The sequence below is a fragment of the Melanerpes formicivorus genome, unplaced genomic scaffold (assembly GCF_026170545.1).
Source record: "Melanerpes formicivorus ecotype bairdi unplaced genomic scaffold, bMelFor1.0.p_v2 SCAF_322, whole genome shotgun sequence".
Taxonomy (NCBI): domain Eukaryota; kingdom Metazoa; phylum Chordata; class Aves; order Piciformes; family Picidae; genus Melanerpes; species Melanerpes formicivorus.
The window spans coordinates 47,501-55,000 of record NW_027142674.1 but is presented as its reverse complement, the minus strand read 5'-3'; positions in this window follow the sequence as shown (position 1 = coordinate 55,000).

Genomic DNA, 7,500 nt, shown 5'->3' with positions numbered 1-7,500 from the left:
GCGCCAGCGGCCGCTCCAAACCGCCGCGCCTTTGCTCGGCCCCGCGGGTCCCCTCTCTGACCCGGGGGAAAGCCACCGAGAAGCCAGACGGACCCCTGCCCAGCCGCCTGGCGGGTGGCTTGGAGCAGCCGCTCGGCAGCGCTGCCCTGGGAGTGCTCGGCGTCACTCGTTCCCTCATATACGGAACTGGAGGGCCGTCAGCTCCGCGAGCGCACAACCAGCCGACCTCCGCCCAGCGGCAGGTCGCAGAAATCACGCCGGCTTGTACGATGACGTAGGCGGAGGCAGAGCGCAACAGCGACCCCTTGGCGACAAGCGCGATCTCCGCGGAGAGCACGTCTACTCGCCGAGGGAGAGCACGTCTACTCGCCGAGGGAGAGCACGTCTACTCGCCGAGGGAGAGCACGTCTACTCGCCGAGGGAGAGCACGTCTACTCGCCGAGGGAGAGCACGTCTACTCGCCGAGGGAGAGCACGTCTACTCGCCGAGGGAGAGCACGTCTACTCGCCGAGGGAGAGCACGTCTACTCGCCGAGGGAGAGCACGTCTACTCGCCCAGGGAGAGCACGTCTACTCGCCGAGGGAGAGCACGTCTACTCGCCCAGGGAGAGCACGTCTACTCGCCCAGGGAGAGCACGTCTACTCGCCGAGGGAGAGCACGTCTACTCGCCCAGGGAGAGCACGTCTACTCGCCCAGGGAGAGCACGTCTACTCGCCGAGGGAGAGCACGTCTACTCGCCGAGGGAGAGCACGTCTACTCGCCGAGGGAGAGCACGTCTACCTCCCGCCTGAGGGAGAGCACGGGGGGGGGGGGACAAAGACAGGCGGCAGCAGCTTCGGTGAACGTCACCCGGGAGGCGACCGGGGCTGTCCCGGGGCAGTCCCGGGAAGCCGGCGTCCGACACAGGGAACCGTCAGCTGCCGGACCGGGGCGAATCCCCGCGGCCACGGCAGGGGTGGGGGCTCGAAGACAGCCGGCAGCCGCTTCGGTGAACGTCACCCGGGAGGAGACTGGGGCCCTCCCGGGACCGTCCCGGGAAGACGACGTTCGGCACGAGATCCCGGCCGCGGCCGGACCGGCTCGAAGCCTCGCGGTCCCGGCAGCAGCCGGAGCCGCTCGCCGCCTCGGGCTCCCGGCCCCCTACAGATCCGGCGACTCGTTCGCGGGCGGCGGGGGGAGGCAGTGGAGGGGGTGCGGGGAGAAGCGGCAGCGGAGGCGGAGGGGGGGGGGGCTCGAAGACAGCCGGCAGCCGCTTCGGTGAACGTCACCCAGGAGGCGATCGGGGCCGTCCCGGGGCCGTCCCGGGATGCCGGCTTCCGGCACGGGGTCCCGGCCGCGGCCGGACCGGCTCGTATCCCCGCGGCTCCGGCAGGGGGGGGGGGGGGCTCGAAGACAGCCGGCAGTCGCCTCGGTGAACGTCACCCGGCCGGCGACCGCGGCCGTTCCGGGGCCGTCCCGGGAAGCCTGCGACAGGCACGGGGTCCCAGCCGCGGCCGGACCGACTCGAAGCCCCGCGGCCCCGGCACGGGGGAGGCCCAAAGACTGGCGGCAGCCGCTTCGCTGAACGTCACCCGGCCGGCGACCGGGGCCGTCCCGGGGCCGTCCCGGGATGCCGGCATCCGGCACGGGGTCCCGGCCGCGGCCGGAGCGGCTCGAATCCCCGCGGTCCCGGCAGCAGCCGGAGCCGCTCGCCGTTCGGGCTCCCGGCACCCTACGGATCCGGCGACTCGTTCGCCGGCGGCGGGGGGAGGCAGTGAAGGAGGTGCGGGGAGAAGCGGCAGCGGAGGCGGAGGGGGGGGGGGGGCTCGAAGACAGCCGGCAGCCGCTTCGGAGAACGTCACCCGGCCGGCGACCGCGGCCGTTCCGGGGCCGTCCCGGGAAGCCTGCGACAGGCACGGGGTCCCGGCCTCGGCCGGACCCGCACTGGGTGCCGCCGCCTCGGGCTCTCGGGACGGTATGGATCCGCCGACTCGTTCGCCGGCGGCGGGGGGAGGCAGTGGAGGGGGTGCGGGGAGAAGCGGCAGCGGAGGCGGAGGGGGGGGGGGGCTCGAAGACAGCCGGCAGCCGCTTCGCTGAACGTCACCCGGCCGGCGACCGGGGCCGTCCCGGGGCTGTCCGGGGATGCCGGCTTCCGGCACGGGGTCCCGGCCGCGGCCGGACCGGCTCGAATCCCCGCGGTCCCGGCAGCAGCCGGAGCCGCTCGCCGTTCGGGCTCCCGGCACCCTACAGATCCGGCGACTCGTTCGCGGGCGGCGGGGGGAGGCAGTGGAGGGGGTGCGGGCAGAAGCGGCCGCGGAGGCGGAGGGGGGGGGGGGGGCTCGAAGACAGCCGGCAGCCGCTTCGGTGAACGTCACCCGGGAGGCGACCGGGACCGGCCCGGGAAGCCATCGTCCGGCCCCGGATCCCGGCCGCGGCCGGACCGGCTCGAAGCCCCGCGGCCCCGGCACGGGGGAGGCCCAAAGACTGGCGGCAGCCGCTTCGCTGAACGTCACCCGGCCGGCGACCGGGGCCGTCCCGGGGCCGTCCCGGGATGCCGGCTTCCGGCACGGGGTCCCGGCCGCGGCCGGACCGGCTCGAATCCCCGCGGTCCCGGCAGCAGCCGGAGCCGCTCGCCGTTCGGGCTCCCGGCACCCTACGGATCCGCCGACTCGTTCGCCGGCGGCGGGGGGAGGCAGTGGAAGGGGGTGCGGGCAGAAGCGGCAGCGGAGGCGGAGGGGGGGGGGCTCGAAGACAGCCGGCAGCCGCTTCGGTGAACGTCACCCGGCCGGCGACCGGGGCCGTCCCGGGGCTGTCCGGGGATGCCGGCTTCCGGCACGGGGGTCCCGGCCGCGGCCGGAGCGGCTCGAATCCCCGCGGTCCCGGCAGCAGCCGGAGCCGCTCGCCGTTCGGGCTCCCGGCACCCTACAGATCCGGCGACTCGTTCGCCGGCGGCGGGGGGAGGCAGTGGAGGGGGGGCGGGGAGAAGCGGCAGCGGAGGCGGAGGGGGGGGGGGGGCTCGAAGACAGCCGGCAGCCGCTTCGGTGAACGTCACCCGGGAGGCGACCGGGACCGGCCCGGGAAGCCATCGTCCGGCCCGGGATCCCGGCCGCGGCCGGACCGGCTCGAATCCCCGCGGCCCCGGCACGGGGGAGGCCCAAAGACTGGCGGCAGCCGCTTCGCTGAACGTCACCCGGCCGGCGACCGGGGCCGTCCCGGGGCCGTCCCGGGATGCCGGCTTCCGGCACGGGGTCCCGGCCGCGGCCGGACCGGCTCGAATCCCCGCGGTCCCGGCAGCAGCCGGAGCCGCTCGCCGTTCGGGCTCCCGGCACCCTACAGATCCGGCGACTCGTTCGCGGGCGGCGGGGGGAGGCAGTGGAGGGGGTGCGGGCAGAAGCGGCCGCGGAGGCGGAGGGGGGGGGGGGGCTCGAAGACAGCCGGCAGCCGCTTCGGTGAACGTCACCCGGGAGGCGACCGGGACCGGCCCGGGAAGCCATCGTCCGGCCCCGGATCCCGGCCGCGGCCGGACCGGCTCGAAGCCCCGCGGCCCCGGCACGGGGGAGGCCCAAAGACTGGCGGCAGCCGCTTCGCTGAACGTCACCCGGCCGGCGACCGGGGCCGTCCCGGGGCCGTCCCGGGATGCCGGCTTCCGGCACGGGGTCCCGGCCGCGGCCGGACCGGCTCGAATCCCCGCGGTCCCGGCAGCAGCCGGAGCCGCTCGCCGTTCGGGCTCCCGGCACCCTACGGATCCGGCGACTCGTTCGCCGGCGGCGGGGGGAGGCAGTGGAGGCGGGTGCGGGGAGAAGCGGCAGCGGAGGCGGAGGGGGGGCGGGGGGGGACGATAGTGGCGGGGGGCGGGGGGGTGCTCGAAGGCAGCCGGCAGCCGGTTCGGTGAACATTCGCCGGGGCGGGGGGGCGACCTGTCCGTGCCCGGGGCAGCCCCGGGAAGCCGGCAGCCAGCACGGGGTCCCGGCAGCACCTGTTCCCTGCCCTGGGACTTGCCGTGCCCGGCGGCCGGTTGCCGGGTGGGGGGAGCGATGAGAGGCGGGGCGCAGCGGCCGGGGCAGCGCCGGGCCGCAGCGGGGGGCTGGGCGGGTGGGGTAGGCGTCGAGCGGCAAGCCCTCGGCTGCAGCGAATGTTCGGCGGTGCGGGGCGGGGGGGGGACGGGACGACACGTTGGGGGCGCCGAGTCCGAGCCACCCCCGGCCCCAGGGGCGGCCGGAGGGGGAGGCCGGTGCCTGGCCCTGGGAGCTGCTGGGCGCCGGATGGCCGAAGGTGCGTCAGAAGCCGCCCGAGCGGTCGAGCAGGTCCTCCAGAAAGGCCTAGGGTGGCTTCGAGGGCCCCGGGAGCAGTCGAGGGAGGCCTCCAGGCAGGTCTGGAGTGGATGGGAGGCCTTCCAAAGCAGACAAGGGAGGCTGCCAGCGGGGCCTAGGCTGGCACTGCAGCCTGTAAATGGTTGGGAGGGGGGCCTCTGGTGCGGCCTGGAGTCTCTGGGTGGCGTCCAGAGAGGTGCAAAAGATCCTCTGGTGCGGCCTGTGGTGGCGGAGAAGCCTGCAGAGCGTGCGGGGGAGGCTTCTGGTGCGGCCTGGGGTGGGTCGGAAGCCTGCAGAGCGTGCGGGAGAGGCTTCTGGTGCGGCCTGGGGTGGCTGAGAAGCCTGCAGAGCGTGCGGGAGAGGCTTCTGGTGCGGCCTGGGGTGGCTGAGAAGCCTGCAGAGCGTGCGGGAGAGGCTTCTGCTGCGGCCTGGGGTGGCTGAGAAGCCTGCAGAGCGTGCGGGGGAGGCTTCTGTTGGGGCCTGGGGTGGGTCAGAAGCCTACAGAGCGTGCGGGGGAGGCTTCTGGTGCGGCCTGGGGTGGGTCGGAAGCCTGCAGAGCGTGCGGGAGAGGCTTCTGTTGGGGCCTGGGGTGGCTGAGAAGCCTGCAGAGCGTGCGGGGGAGGCTTCTGCTGCGGCCTGGGGTGGCTGAGAAGCCTGCAGAGCGTGCGGGAGAGGCTTCTGCTGCGGCCTGGGGTGGCTGAGAAGCCTGCAGAGCGTGCGGGAGAGGCTTCTGCTGCGGCCTGGGGTGGCTGAGAAGCCTGCAGAGCGTGCGGGAGAGGCTTCTGCTGCGGCCTGGGGTGGCTGAGAAGCCTGCAGAGCGTGCGGGAGAGGCTTCTGCTGCGGCCTGGGGTGGCTGAGAAGCCTGCAGAGCGTGCGGGAGAGGCTTCTGCTGCGGCCTGGGGTGGCTGAGAAGCCTGCAGAGCGTGCGGGAGAGGCTTCTGCTGCGGCCTGGGGTGGCTGAGAAGCCTGCAGGGCGTGCGGGAGAGGCTTCTGCTGCGGCCTGGGGTGGGTGGGAAGCCTGCAGAGCGTGCGGGGGAGGCTTCTGGTGCGGCCTGGGGTGGCTGAGAAGCCTGCAGAGCGTGCGGGGGAGGCTTCTGGTGCGGCCTGGGGTGGCTGAGAAGCCTGAAGAGCGTGCGGGAGAGGCTTCTGGTGCGGCCTGGGGTGGCTGAGAAGCCTGCAGAGCGTGCGGGAGAGGCTTCTGGTGCGGCCTGGGGTGGCTGAGAAGCCTGCAGAGCGTGCGGGGGAGGCTTCTGGTGCGGCCTGGGGTGGCTGAGAAGCCTGAAGAGCGTGCGGGAGAGGCTTCTGGTGCGGCCTGGGGTGGCTGAGAAGCCTGCAGAGCGTGCGGGGGAGGCTTCTGGTGCGGCCTGGGGTGGCTGAGAAGCCTGCAGAGCGTGCGGGAGAGGCTTCTGGTGCGGCCTGGGGTGGCTGAGAAGCCTGCAGAGCGTGCGGGAGAGGCTTCTGCTGCGGCCTGGGGTGGCTGAGAAGCCTGCAGAGCGTGCGGGAGAGGCTTCTGCTGCGGCCTGGGGTGGGTCGGAAGCCTGCAGAGCGTGCGGGAGAGGCTTCTGCTGCGGCCTGGGGTGGGTCGGAAGCCTGCAGAGCTTGCGGGGGAGGCTTCTGGTGCGGCCTGGGGTGGGTCGGAAGCCTGCAGAGCATGCGGGGGAGGCTTCTGCTGCGGCCTGGGGTGGCTGAGAAGCCTGCAGAGCGTGCGGGGGAGGCTTCTGGTGCGGCCTGGGGTGGCTGAGAAGCCTGCAGAGCGTGCGGGAGAGGCTTCTGCTGCGGCCTGGGGTGGCTGAGAAGCCTGCAGAGCGTGCGGGAGAGGCTTCTGCTGCGGCCTGGGGTGGGTCGGAAGCCTGCAGAGCGTGCGGGAGAGGCTTCTGCTGCGGCCTGGGGTGGGTCGGAAGCCTGCAGAGCTTGCGGGGGAGGCTTCTGGTGCAGCCTGGGGTGGGTCGGAAGCCTGCAGAGCATGCGGGGGAGGCTTCTGCTGCGGCCTGGGGTGGCTGAGAAGCCTGCAGAGCGTGCGGGGGAGGCTTCTGGTGCGGCCTGGGGTGGCTGAGAAGCCTGCAGAGCGTGCGGGAGAGGCTTCTGCTGCGGCCTGGGGTGGCTGAGAAGCCTGCAGAGCGTGCGGGAGAGGCTTCTGCTGCGGCCTGGGGTGGCTGAGAAGCCTGCAGAGCGTGCGGGAGAGGCTTCTGCTGCGGCCTGGGGTGGCTGAGAAGCCTGCAGAGCGTGCGGGAGAGGCTTCTGCTGCGGCCTGGGGTGGGTCGGAAGCCTGCAGAGCGTGCGGGAGAGGCTTCTGCTGCGGCCTGGGGTGGGTCGGAAGCCTGCAGAGCTTGCGGGGGAGGCTTCTGCTGCGGCCTGGGGTCTCTGGGTGGCCTCTAGAGAGGTGCAAAAGACCCTCTGGGTTGGGCTGGGGTGGCTCTTGGACCCCTGCCACACAGTGGAGAGAGGCCTCCGGCCCGCCACCTGTGTCCCTGTGTGCCTGAGTGCCTGTGTCCCTGTGTCCCTGTGTCCCTGAGTGCCTGAGTGCCTGAGTGCCTGTGTCCCTGTGTCCTTGTGTCCCTGTGTCCCTGTGTCCCTGTGTGCCTGAGTGCCTGTGTCCCTGTGTCCCTGTCTGTGTACCTGTGTGCGAGAGTGTCCGGCACGCCACCCAGCGGCGGCGGGCAAGCAGGTAGGCGGGTGGGCGGGCCGGCGAGGGCCAGTGTGAGTTTGGGGGGTGGGAGGGGAGGCGGCAGCTGGAAGCGTCAGAGGAGGGGGCGTGGCTCCGGCTGGCCCCGGGAGCAGGTTCCCGGGACCGGGACCGGCTGGACCCGGCGGGTGGTTGATCCCGGGGCGGGGGGCTGAGGCGGCGGGAAGCGGCAGCTGCGTGTGCGGCGGGGGGGTGGAGGGCGAGCCGCGGCGGGAAGCGGATGCTTCAGAGCAGGTTACGGGGGCGGGGACGGACGACACCACCTGTCCCCGCCCCGGGACGGGCTGGACCCGGCGCCCTGGACCCGGCGCCGTGTACCCGCCGCCGCCCCCGCCGCCGCCCCCCTCCGCCACCCCGGGACCCCGACGTTTTTTGGCGCCCGCGCCTTTTTTTGCTCCCCGCCTGCCCGCGCTGCCCCGGGCCCTCCCCCGGGGCGGGGCAGGAGGGAGGGACGGACGGACGGGTAGCCGGGGATCTCCGAGCGCGCGCCACCAGACCGAGGCGGGTCCCGGCGGCGGCGGCGGCGGC